The 13955-nt window shown below is 39.7% G+C and overlaps 1 pseudogene; it reads left to right on the top strand.

Moving 5' to 3' along the window:
* Positions 1–654: 654 nt before the first annotated feature.
* Positions 655–10669, top strand: LOC105878403 (transmembrane protein 128 pseudogene; annotated as a pseudogene).
* Positions 10670–13955: the final 3286 nt, after the last annotated feature.

Genomic DNA, 13955 nt, shown 5'->3' on the forward strand with positions numbered 1-13955 from the left:
ATTTAAGTAGGTATAGTCAAAAGCAATGTGCTTAATAAATAACAAATATGAACGTACTGACATATATCCCATCTCCTGAGAGCTATCCCAACACCACATGATGATGTGAGATAGCTGAGTGAGACACCTTTGCCATCCGTAAATCAGCACCAATTATGTGTCAGGCTCTGTTCTAGATTCTGAGGATCAAGCACTAAACAGCAAGGTACCTGCCCACCTGGAGTTTACATTCTAATATTGTAGATATTGTCATGCAATGAGCATGGCTATGAAGAAAAATAATGCAGCATGTGGCAGTAGGAAGAAGAGGGAGTAATCTGGGAAGTCTCTCTGAGAAAAGGTCTTTTGGATGGAGAATGGAATGAAAAGTAGAACTGAGTCATATCTAGGGTGGGCACATCCCAGAGGAGAAAACAGCAAGCACAAAGTTGTGAGCGAGGTGGGAGACTGCTTCGGGCATGGCCAGAACAGTCAGGCCATGTAGGGCAGCAGGGAGGCTGGTGAGAGATGAGTTTGGGTGGTAGCAAAGGATCTGATCTACAAGGCCTTGTAGGGCACAGGAAGAACTTTGCTTTTATTGTAATGAGAAGCAGAGGCATGAAGCAATCTGACTTATATTTTAAAAGTTTCATTTCTGTGGATGCTGAGTGGAGAATGTCCTACAGGGGTCACAAAGGTGCAGTCAGGGAGACCAGCTGTGAAGCTGCTGCTGTGGTCCTGGGCAGAGTGGCAGTGCTTTGGACCACTGCAGCTGGCAGTGGTAAAGATGGTGAAGGTAAAGTTAGCAAGATTTGCTGGGGATGTGAGATAAAGAAAGGATCAAAAATGTCCCCAAAAACCTCATGCATAATCTGGGTAGAGAGTGGTATCACTTGCTGACCTCTTTCTTGTACAAGGAAAGAACAAGTTTCTTTTTGGGGGGAGACGGGATATGGAATTAAGAGTTTCATGTTGAAAATATTAAATATGGGATGTCTATTTAAACAACCAAGGGGAGATGAGTAGACGACTGAGTCTAGAACTCTGGGGACTGGCCAGCACTGGGGCTAGAGAGTATTTAAAGCCAAGAATGTGCATGAGATGACCTGGAGGGGAGAGAGAAGCTACAGGGAGGGGAGGTGTAAGAACAAGTCGTGGGGCACTTGACAGAGGTAATGAAAAGGAAAGGGATCCAGATCTGAGACAGAAGGGTGGGCCAGCAGGACAGACTGAAAAGCAGAAGTGCTGGTGTTCCAGAAACCAGGCGAAGCAAGGGTTCCGGGGAGAGAGGGAAGATTGATGTTGAATGCCGTGGAGAGGTGGAGGGAGATGAGGACTGAGAACTGACTGTGGAATGGATCCACATGGAGCACACCGGAGACCTGGATAAGAAGCATTCCAGCAGTATGGAGGGGAGGGAAATGGATCTGGAGTGGGTGCAAGAGAGCCTGGAAAGCAAGAAGATTGAGACAGCAGTACAGCGGATTCTTGTGAGGAATTTATTTTGAAAATACATCCCAGAGGAGAAACACATTATGATACATGCCAGAAACCTACATTTGTATCTCATGACTTTGAAATAAGACAAGATGGGTCTTCATATAGATGACACTTTACTATGGAAGATGGATTGGTTGTGTCTTAGTCAGTTTGAGCTGCTATCACAAATCACCAGATTGTGTGGCTTGAACAACAAACATTTATTCTCAAAGTTCTGGGAGCTGGCAGTCCAAGATCAGTGTGCCAGCATGGTCAGGTTCTTGGCGAGGGCCCTCTTCCTGATTATGTTTTCACATGCATTTTGTTGGTACGTGCCTGCAGGGAGAGAGACAGATTTCCTCTCTTCCTCTTTTTATAAGGATACTAATCCCATCATGGGGCATAAGCCATCTTGACCTTATCTAAATCTAATTACTTCCCAAAGGTCCCACATTCAAGTATCATCACACTGGGGACTAGGGCTTCAACATACAAATTTTGTGGGGACACAAACACTCAGTCCATAGCCATTAGGAGAAGAGTCTCCTAAGGCTCTCTCTTTAGCCTCCTAATCCTTTACTTCTACTCCCTTGGAAAATCTCCATCTCCCAAATCTTAGTTCTCTCCTTCTCCTCTCTTTTGTCTTTCCTTATGTAGCCCCTCTGATTACACAGCTGATTACATATCTCCCCACCACCCCCACTCCTCCTCTTCAGACCACCTGCAAGAAGCTAACAAGCTATTCTAGGTCAGGAGGGAGACCCCTTGTCCCCTCTCAGCCTGTAACCCATCCCAGAAATGCCTCTAGGCAAAATTACTGTCTTTCTCCCAGGACATCTAAACCAGGCCTGGATTGGAACAAAGTTGGTGGACGACTCTTCCCTCTGTCCTGGCCTGTTTCTCCAGTCTCTGTAGCTGTCACTGAAATCTGACCTCTGTAAACAAGGTAACCACAGGCAGGGACTCCAGGTCTGAAGGCCAAGCTGTGGGTGGGAGGGGTCACCCCCTCTCTCACTTTCCCCAAGTGAAAAGTGTGTGTTTGTGTGTGGGGGGGGTGCCTCCATTATTTTAGCATTGCTGCCCTCTCCCTTCCCAGTCTACATGAGTCCATGTCAGGGAAGCAGTGAAAATAGTCATTGCAGACACAGCTAGCACAGGTCCCCACGGAGCCTTAAAGGCAGACCTTGCTAGATGTATTCTGTCCCTTCAGCTAAATTGAGAGTCACTGACTTTTCTCTCAGGTTCAGAACCCTAAGACACTGCTTTTTCTGATGACCACCTAGATTTTCTGGTATTGATCAAATTAGAATGTGTTTCAGAGAATCTATTCTCTTGAGACCAGAAAGGAAAAGGGAGGAAGAATGGAGAAAAAAGGCAAATGTACAGATACTGCAAACAGCCAGGAACATTTCTGGCCAGAGGGGTCTTTTCTGATAATGGTAAATGGGTTAAAAAGTCATCTCATCAGATCAGTAGAGCAAATGAGCAACCACAAGTGTGAGCCAGAAGTATTGATTTACCCCTGTTATGCTTTAATGATGTTTTGAAGGAAAAAATATACCTGCGCAGAGGCACATAACAGTAGCCAGCTCTTCTGGGAGGCCAACTAAGAGTCCCACAAATAAATTGCCTAAAATTGGTAGCAGACATACTTCTGTTTAAGCTTTATTGAAAATAGAAATCTAAAATATTTGCACATGTAACATGTGAAACCAGGAAATGTGTCTTTTCAACTCGTTAAATAGTTAATATCTTAGCTAATTCAATAACAAGTGGACCAATTGAAGCAAAACCTAGAGTTGCAAACTAGCCCTAAAACCCATAAATCTTCTACATTGAGAAACAAGCTAGACCTGAGTTTTTTGCCCTAAAATACTAAAACATTTTTAAAGACTCCAGGATCATTTAAAATTATTCTATATCTAAGAAAAAAAACATGTTCCATTGGATCAGGTGTGTTATATAACCACTGTATTCACAAAGTCTCTCTTATTAATTGAAGGGGGTTGCAGTGATGGTATATTGATAAGAGGGGGAAAAAAAGACTCAGGTCCAAAAGGAATCTAGCCTATTTTACAAAAAGGAGCTCTATCCCATTTAGAAACCACAGATGGAAACAGTTACTGCAATGGACATTGGGCTGGTCCACAAGGAGACTGATGGCCAGAAACTGTGGGAAGAAGCAACAGGAAGGCCACCAGCCGGTTGAGGGGGAATGGGGGACAATGGTTCACCTATCACTGTCCCTTTTACAGGGTTTTCCTTCTACCACTAAAATCTATTATCTTCACAATGACCCCAGCTCCTCTTGAAAGTTCCATGAAAACATATTGAGACATGTTGATAACTCAAAGAATTCCCATAATTTTCAGAAAATGGGAAGTCTAAAGTAATTAAGCCCACCTTGCAAAGACAGCAACTGCAAAATGAAATAGGAAATGTGTTTCCACAGGCCCTGAGTCCAAAGGCCAGCAGGCTGGGCTTCAAAGGGCTCTGTTAGTATACACACACACATGAGAATGCTAACCCACACCAAAAACATACATTCCAAAAATAACAGAGGCCAGTGAGCAACATAACCTCACATCAGTCGATAAACACCCTTCTCTTCTAGAAAGACGGGGTAGAGGAACTACAGAAAGGCACAGGTGGTAATCAGCCAAGTATATATCTTTTGGCAAACGAGCTTATACAATAATATGAAAAAGACAATTTCTATAGGAAAACTTAAGCATTCCTATATACTAACTGAGCAGTTCATGAGAAAGCTACTTCTCATTTCCAACGATGTTGAAACACTTTTTCCAAGAAGCCTTCTCTCTGACTAATGAGAAGAGACCTGTAGCAAATCACTTCTGAAGTTCTTCCCTCAGGCAAAATTGTAAACTTGGTAAAATACATCTTACCAGCTTTCTTTCGGCTCCTTCCTCAATTCTAAGCATTTTGAGTTTGCTATGGCTACAATACATGTCTCCATCCCTTACTAGGGTGTGAACAAACCTCATACCCTGCGTATTCTCCTACCTTTCCCTCCCATGTTAAATGTATTCATCCTATGTTCCATTCTCTCAACCACAGTAACAATGAATTAGTCATATAAACAAATTAGCCCTTGAGCCACACCTCTAGCCTAGAAAAACGTCTGTAATCTTGTTTAAATGCTTATTTTTGTCAAAAGACATTTGACTAGACTGGGTGACCTTCAAATTCTCTCCCAATTCTAACATTATAAAATTATATGAGTAATTCTGATAAGAAAAAAATAATAAACCTTGGATTAAGCTAATTGGTAAATTGACCTTTTGGGGTTCTTGAAATTAGACCATTTGTGTTATTGCTATTGGGTGTAAACATGCCACTTCTGCTAGCTGACCTTCAATCAAAAGGTTTAATGGCAATTTTTAGAGGTTATTATTGCATGTCTTGTTGAATATTCTATATCCTACGATGAATTGAAGATAACCCAAATTCTTTGCTTTTCCTTCCATCCAAAAGTGAGTCCATTTTCCCTCTAACATGGAATCAGGCTGGCCTTGTGAATTTATTAATCAACAGAAAGTGACACTTTGCCAGTTATGGCCTAGGTCTCAATGGGCATGGAAGCCTGCCTCTGCTTTCACCTTCTTTGGAACCCTAAGCCACTGAAGTAAAGACGTTCAAACACTCTGTTGCAGAGAACTATGAGAAAGAAAGAGAAAGAAAGAGAAGAAGGAAGGAAGGAAGGAAGGAAGGAAGGAAGGAAGGAAGGAAGGAAGGAAGGAAGGAAGGAAGGAAGGAAGGAAGGAAGGAAGGAAGGAAGGAAGGAAGGAAGGAAGGAAGGAAGGAAGAAAGAAAGAAAGAAAGAAAGAAAGAAAGAAAGAAAGAAAGAAAGAAAGAAAGAAAGAAAGAAAGAAAAGCGAGCTTTCCGGCCAGCCCCCAGCTGTTTCAGACATCTCAACTGAGATGCCAGATGTGAGTAACACCGTTGTGGATTCCTAGCCCTAGAAAACCTCCAGACAACTGTAGCTGCATGAATAACCCCCGACAAGGCCAGCAGAAAAACCACTCACCTGAGCTCATCCCACAGAGGGTTGTTATTATTTTAAGCTACTAAACTTCACAGTGGTGCTCGCTTCAGCAGCAAATATACTAAAAATTGGAACCGTGCAGAGAAGATTTACATGGCACCAATCATAATTTTAAAAAAACTTCAGAGTGGTTGTTACACTGCAATGAATAACTGAAGCACTTCTCTACAAGCTGGATTAATCCTTTCTTTGAACAAAGAAGAAATGAAGAACAGATAAAAGAATTTTAAAACAAAGTTTTTAATCTATAATCATAGCCCTTTCACCCTCCAGCACACACTTACTCTTACAATGGCACATCCATAAACCCATTCAACACTTTCTCAACTATACACTTGTCCTTAATATCTGTTGCCATTCATGATTGTAAGCTCTTGCTGGCCAGGAGCCAGGAACCCCGATGGATCTTTCAGAAAGGCTTTTTGTCAATATCTTCAGTCAAGGCCTTTAGCAATAATCAGTGCTATTTCCTATAATCCTTGTTACTTTTCTACACTGAGAAGTCTAGAAATGGAACCTCAGAGAGAAGCACCACTTTTAAAGCCAACATCCTCTCTTTGACTTTAAAGAGCACTGAAACCATAAGCCCCGCTAAGTGTTCTTCTCACAACAACAAAATGCATTACAATTTGGACACAGCATTATTCTACAGCAGCATTTTTTATTGCTTTGGTTATGAGCTTGGTTATTCTTAAAGGGAAATTTTAAATTCCTCTCCCACGCCTTCATGTGTGACAAATTCCTGACACCTGTGTGGAGACTCCTGAGCCAAGAGGTTATGTTCTTGTCTTGCCACCCTAAGCTGGGAGTCATTCCAAAAGAATCCATGGATAACAGAGATTACAGTGTGCTTGTTTCAAGAGCTTAAAGTTTGAAAGCCTTCATCAGAATTCCACTAGGCCTCTTGTCATCTTTCCTAAGTCAAAAAAAAAAAAAAGTGAAATGTTGATTTAATTTTTTCATAAAATTTTCAAAGTTAAAATAGTATGAATTTTTGGGGGGGAAAGAATTCCAATTTTTGTTCTATATACGTCTGAATCATTGGGCTTTGTAAAGAGTAAATATGCATTATTTCAGTAATTTTTTAAAAAGTATGATCAGCAGAGAATACAGTATTAAATTATGTATAAAATTTTGTATTAATTTTTTTCTTTCTTTCTGGAACAGGCATAGCATAAGTTAGGAAATGGTGAGGTATATAAGGAAGGTAGAGAGACCTGTTATACATGTCAACAAAGCACAAATGTTGTTGCTTTATCATTTTTTGTTTTGTTTTTGTTTACCAATCAGCTGAATTTAAGATTCACGTCATGCTTTATCTCAATGCAACAGTGATTAACTTATAAATGCTCTCTTAATGCATCATGTCCTTTCCTATGGCACTGCATTAATCCCCACATCAAACACGAAACTCTTAAACTCTGAAAATGTAAAATGCCAGTGCCTGTTTGTAATGTCCCCCATGTAATGTGATCTAGAAGTTAAAAGTTAGTCTTGCTCCCTAAACTCTTCTTGACAGGCTTGACTCTGTTTGAAATTTCTGCCAAAGTCATTCTTTGGGTTAAATTTTAATGCCTACGAGAGACACCTTTTAAATACAAATAGTGGCTTTCTTAAAGAAGTAATCAGTTAACCTGTCAGAATTAACAGTTTTACCTGATCAAACCATTACAATACAAGGCTCAACTCCAAATAATGGTCACTACTGATCAGGCTTACTTTCCCCAGCTTTGTCTCATGTTGCTATTAATACAAATGATTATGATTATCTATAAAATTTGTTGAGTACTCATAATGAGCACCCAGTAGTTAACATTTGCCACACATTTCTAACACTGATACAACTCTACCATGTACTACTTTTCCCATTTCATGGATTAGGGAACTGAGATCCAATGAGGTTAAATGATTTGCCCACGTTTGCATAGCTCCTAAGAAACAAAGGCAACATTCCAAACAGAGCTGTCTGAAGCCAAAGCCCACACTCCCTCTACACTGTGCTTATAAATCTTGGGGCCAAGAGATGCTCTACTTAAGACAAAGTTATAGAAGTAGCTGATTTGTGAGTAAAATTCCTTTTTCTCTGCCATATTCCTGCCATCTAGAGCCAGTGACAGAAAGAAGGCCATGCCAGTCACCTGCTTATCAATCCAGTTTATCTCTTGCGTGTATCTTCTCAAACCCTGGCCTTTAGCCAAGCCTCTGGTCTGTTCCGTACCCCTTGGATTATTCTAGTCTAATTATAGCTCTCAGAAGCCTCACTAACTCAGAAGATAACAACAACATCCTGTTGAGTTCAAATCAAATATTTTTTGTAACAATGATAATTGCACTAGGAGGATTTTATAAATAGCAAAAAAAGATAATAACCTTTTAAACTCATATAATGGGTACTGTTCCATCTCAAAGAACATTACAACTATTAACAAATTGGGGTTTTAAGGTATAGTGATAGTAAATATCTTTTAAGCTGTGGGAGCCAGAGTGTCTTACTTAAGGAAAAGCAATCCTGACCCTTGCTGATGGTACAGAGAGTTCTCACTCGCATTTTGCGGGAAGCCACTTCCTGAGCATGATAAGGATGGAACAGAAAGTACAATGAGAACAAAGGCTGAGAATTGGTGGAAATCTTTCCATCTCTTGGCCATGCCGCTCACAACATTTGTTTTGATAAGATCTTCCTTCAGCCATACAATTTGCTATTTTAAAATGTGGCTTCCATCAATTATGATGCTATGGTATATGATGAAATCCCGGAGAACTATTATATAGGAGTTGATCTCACACTGAATAAAGGCTAAACTGAAGATAAACACACATGAGGTTGCTGCCAACTAGCCCTCCACCACCTAACGAAGAGCTTCAGGTGACTACATAACATTTCCCTAGTTCTGTGTCAGCTTTTATATGGAACAGTGGCTGATTTCATCTATTGTTTTATTGTGAAGTATTCTCATAGTTAAAGAATATAGCATCTCTCTATATTTGAACATTTCCCTTAAGAATTCCCAAGTGATCATTGTTGGCATGAAAACACGGGCACAACTTTGAAACTGACTAGAGAAATACATGCGGCCCTTCTTGGGTTCCTAGAGCTGAAAGATACACAAGTGTAATCCAAACCAAATGGTATTCTGTACAGCAAGTTGACCACATGCAACATTCAAGAAGCTAACTCTCAAAGTCAGTAAGAAAGTAAGAGATGAAATTCAGCCCACAAATCTTTTGACAGAAGAATGAGCCCTTAAAACAGACAAATCTGTACACATCTCCTTAAGACTTACTTATTTCAATGCCCTGAACAAAAATAAAAATAAGCCAAACTGATCATCTCCTCATCTCCTATGAGGAATCCTTAGACACCAAATTAAAAAGAAAATTGTTTACTGGTTTTATCAGAATATACCACAAAGGAGTACTTGGTACTTAAAAATCTGCAACTGAACTTGCTTTTTACATTTTATTAGTTGGGCTCTCATAAAAGAGCTCAGTTAAAGATTCTGGAGGGCCATGACATGACAAAAGAACAAACTGAATTTTGTTTTAATTGCCGTGTATGTTTAACTTATTTTAATAAAAGAATTTCCCACAGAACTGTCTGGCTCATCTGTATGTTTACATTATTTGGCATTCACAGCTTAGTACTTAGAGCTACAGTGGAATCTTTAGTGCTCCAGAGGAATCCTAATGTGTCAGACACAGTGCTCGTCAAATTCTGGGATCGCCCCCACATTTCACAGCCTCTGTTGCAGGTACTTAGGGATCACATGACTAAATGTAGCCAAAGGACTCTGAGTGGTATGACGTGTCATTTCTAAGCTAAGGTGGGTGAGAGCCAGCGCACTTCTGCCATCTCTCACTTCTCATGCCATGACAATTGCAAAGAGTACATGTTCCAGATTCCATAGCTGCAAGATGAAATGGGAAATAAGCAAAAAATAATCACCTATACTAGTGTTCAACAGGGAATTGCAAAAAAAAAAAAAAAAATAACCACCTATTGTGTTAATTCCCTGAGATTTCAAAATATTATTTGTGTGGCAGCCGGAGTTAATTTTTTGATCTAATACACTATGCAGCTGTCATCCCTACAGAATATGTTATGATTACTTCAATGACATTTCAAGCATTATGGACTTGAACCTTCCTGCCACATTGCATAGACCATACAGTAGTGGCTGGACAACCAATCAGCAACTGCAGATAGAGGCAACAGGGCAGTTCAGGCATCAGTGTCTCCATAGGAAACACTTATTAAACTCCTTCTATGTGTCCCAGCCTGGGCATGATGTGGACAGACAAGAAGAAAAAGACACAGTTTAAGCTCTCACTATGCTTACGATGTTCCCACTAAGGTTCTAGGCTCCTGTCTCTCCTACTCAGGGTGTCATTAATGTACTGTGCCTGGGTTGCTTAAGCACTTACATAATTATGCCACATCAAGGTTTTATCATACCTAGAATGATGGTCACACAACAAAGGGAATAAGAAAGGAGGATTTAATTGATGCCATGGTTTCAGATTCGATTAGAGCAATAAAATTTATAATTTGGTTCATAATAACTTTCTCTGCCATACTTTTGCCAAAGTGCTTGGGGAGGCTATAAGGGTAATTAAACATAATCAAAGAAAAAAGTTCTAATTAAAACCTTAAGTTCATTTGGGGCTGGGCCAAGATGGGGTCTGGGAGGGCCAGAAGTAGCTCAGGCTGGGATTTCTGCTCCTGCCAGACCACAAGGGTGACACCAGCCCAGAGACCTACACAGCTGTTGAGAAAAAGGAGAAACCTTTTCCAAGATTTAATATCCATTCTGGATTTTGGCATCCATTGTTGTGACCTATTATGTTGATTTTTTAAAACCCTTACAGAAAACTTTCACACTAGTAATTGGTTTCTCTTTGACAGTGCCTTGTTGCTTATTAGTTTATCAGTTGTTTCATGACATAGTCGATCTGGAATGATATTGTGGGTTGGAGAGTATGATGTCAAGTATGTAGTGTTGGTACCCATGACAACTGTTACATTTATTGCAGCAGGTATCTGCTTCAAAGTTGCTTTATGGCATGTGTGGTCATTTTTCACTCCATTGTTCTTGTTTATCCAATTTATAGGGGTTGTAATGTTTATCTCACTCCTTGGATGATCTGAAGAGAGGGGCTCTTGCTATGTTGCCCAGGTTGGCCTTGAACTCCTAGGCTCAAGAGATCTTCCCTCCTGAGTCCCTCCCAAGTAGCTGGGACTGCATGCCACCGTGCCCAGCTGGACATGTAAATTTAAAGTGAATGATTAAACACCCAACTAGCTGAAAGCATCACAGACAGATAACAGAAAAGCTACAATGTGTTTTTCATCTAGGAATGAGCGGTTTCCTGAGGAAAATTGTGAGTTTGTAAGTCCATTGTTGAAATCAGAATAAATTATATTTCATTTGCATATTCCTAATCTCAAATGATTATTGAATTTTCAGAAGTCTGTGTTGTGTATAAATAACTATTTTGCAATGCTAATCTGTTTGAATCTTTGGAGAAAGTGGTAATTTCATTATAGGTGCATAATGCACTCCCAATATGTTAAATAAATTGCTTACTCTCCCATTTAAAGGCTAGCAGTTCACTACAGAATGACTGAATGTGTATAAAGGAATTATGTTGTCATGTGCCTTTAACCTAGCTTCTGTAATTATTATATAGCTCATTTTTATAATAGTTTTTGTTAGGTGAGAGGACCAAATGACAGTATTTTATGTTTTCCCATCACTTTAGATTTTATCATTGTATAAATTATTGAGTGTTTTTGCATTTTCAAACATGAAACTTTTAATCATTTTAAACATGCATAATTTCTTCTGTACCATTTAAATAAAATAATTTTATTTTTAAAAACCCATAAGCTGGAACCAGGGTGATGGTTAGATTAATGGACATCTTAGCCAGTGGTACATTCCTATACCTTATTCCAAAAGACCAGGGAACCTTCTTTCGTCATTCATCGTCTTTCACTAATGGGAAAACTGAGGGACATGGAAGTGATCTGGGTGTAAAGATGGAAGACAGACTAGTCTGAAACCCCTGTGGACCACTGAGTTTGTCTATGGGCCTGTGCCCCTCAATCCTTATGCTCATTCCCTTTGTCCCTTTCCACTGCCATTCTCAGATGTCACTTCCTAGGTCTCAGAAGATAAAAAGGTTATTTTGGTTTTATTTTTTTGTTTGTTTTTACTTCTTTTGCTTCCATGGCATCTATCTGTTGCCTTTGAGCTGCTGGGAAACCAGGTACACTGCCTGGTTCTCTTGTGGGTCTTCCATTGACCTCTCCTAAATGTCTGTTTTTTGAAGGTAAAAAGAGAAAGAAATAGAACAATTCACTAAATGGATCTTCCACCTCTAGGGCCCAGTGTAATCCTAATTATCAAAGCCTGATATAGGAATCTGTCCAAGGTATGCAGACTGTCCTATCCCCATTTCCTCCTACTGGGACCTTCCTTTACGCAGAACAACTTCTTTTAAGTTGCCAGCTCACTTCTCCAGCTACCACATCAAGCATTTCAGTTGCTTCCTCTAAATGTCTCAGGGCAAAGAAAAAAATATCTTGTTAAAGAATGTTATATCAAGAAAAAGAAGAACAAAAACAAGAATACTGAGAACTTGCTCATTATCAGTCAAATATAGTTTTATTTATATTATATGAGTTCACGCATTTAATTAACTCACAAAAACTTATGGAATAGGTGTGACATTTGTCCAAAAATGGTCACTTAAAAGTTATTATTTGCCGGGCGTGGTGGCTCACGCCTGTAATCCTAGCTCTCTGGGAGGCCGAGGCAGGTGGATTGCTCGAGGTCAGGAGTTCGAAACCAGCCTGAGCAAGAGCGAGACCCTGTCTCTATTATAAATAGAAAGAAATTAATTGGCCAACTAAGATATATAGAAAAAATTAGCCGGGCATGGTGGCGCATGCCTGTAGTCCCAGCTACTTGGGAGGCTGAGGCAGAAGGATTGCTTGAGCCCAGGAGTTTGAGGTTGCTGTGAGCTAGGCTGATGCCATGGCACTCACTCTAGCCTGGGCAACAAAGTGAGACTCTGTCTCAAAAAAAAAAAAAAAAAAAAAAACTTAAAAAAAAAAAAAAGTTATTATTTGACATTATCATTAAAACATTACCTTTTTAATAAAGTCTTCCTCTGAGAACATCCAGTTCTTTAATCTTCTTCACGAAACTCCATAATACCATGAATCTCACATTGAATGTAAAGGCATTTCTCCATTTGCATTATTCTAGAATATGTTATGCTAGAAGGAATCGACATGCATTATAATATAAAGGCGGTTTATTTTGCTGGGTGTTTTCTCCATATAATCAGAAAACAACTTATTTTCATCCATTGATCTAACATAAATTACATTTAGGTAGACTGAAAAGATCATGGGACTGAGAACCGGAATGCCTGCATGCTGAACCTGGCATTGTGTCTTAGCCGGCTGTGTCACTTGAGGACGTCAACTAATCTCTCAAGGACCCACTTATTCTTTTTTTTTTTCAGACACCAAATTGTACATTTTTATTCTCAAATATAACATAGTTCTAGTGCAAATAATTAGAAATTAACAGATTTCCATGAAAATTTAAAACTGGAAAGTTTTAATTAAATGGCTTAAACTGTGAAATGTGTCTGATTTTATTTTTTTTATTTGTTTTTGTGTGTGTGTGTTTGTTTTTTTTTTATTTTGGCATATTATGGGGGCACAGATTTTAAGGTTTCAATAAATGTCCATCCCCCTTTTCCCCCCCAAGTCTGAGTCTCCAGCATGACCATCCCCCAGATGGTGCACATCTCACTCATTATATACGTATATACCTGCCCCCCTCCCCCTCCCACCTGCCCAATACCCTATTACTGTAGTACCTATGTGTCCATTTAGGTGCTGCTCAGTTAATACCAATTTGCTGGTGAGTATATGTGGTGCTTGTTTTTCCATTCTTGGGATACTTCACTTAGTAGTATGGGTTCCAGCTCTAACCAGGAAAATATAAGATGTGCTATATCACTGTTGTTTCTTAGAGCTGAATAGTACTCCATGGTATACATATGCCACATTTTATTAATCCATTCTTGGATTGATGGGCACTTGGGCTGTTTCCACAGCCTTGCAATTATGAATTGTGCTGCTATAAACATTTGAGTGCAGGTGTCTTTTTTGTAGAGTGTCACTGGATCATTTGGGTAGATGCCCAGCAATGGGATTGCTGGATCAAGTGGTAGATTCACTTGTATCACTTTAAGGTATCTCCATATTGCTTTCCACAGAGGTTGAACTAGTTTGCAGTCCCACCAGCAGTGTAGGCGTGTTCCCCTCTCTCTGCATCCATGCCAGCATTTATTGTTTGGAGACTTTTTGATAAAGGCCATTCTCATTGGAGTTAAGTGATATCT

This window comes from Microcebus murinus, chromosome 11 (assembly GCF_040939455.1).
Source record: "Microcebus murinus isolate Inina chromosome 11, M.murinus_Inina_mat1.0, whole genome shotgun sequence".
NCBI classification, from domain to species: domain Eukaryota; kingdom Metazoa; phylum Chordata; class Mammalia; order Primates; family Cheirogaleidae; genus Microcebus; species Microcebus murinus.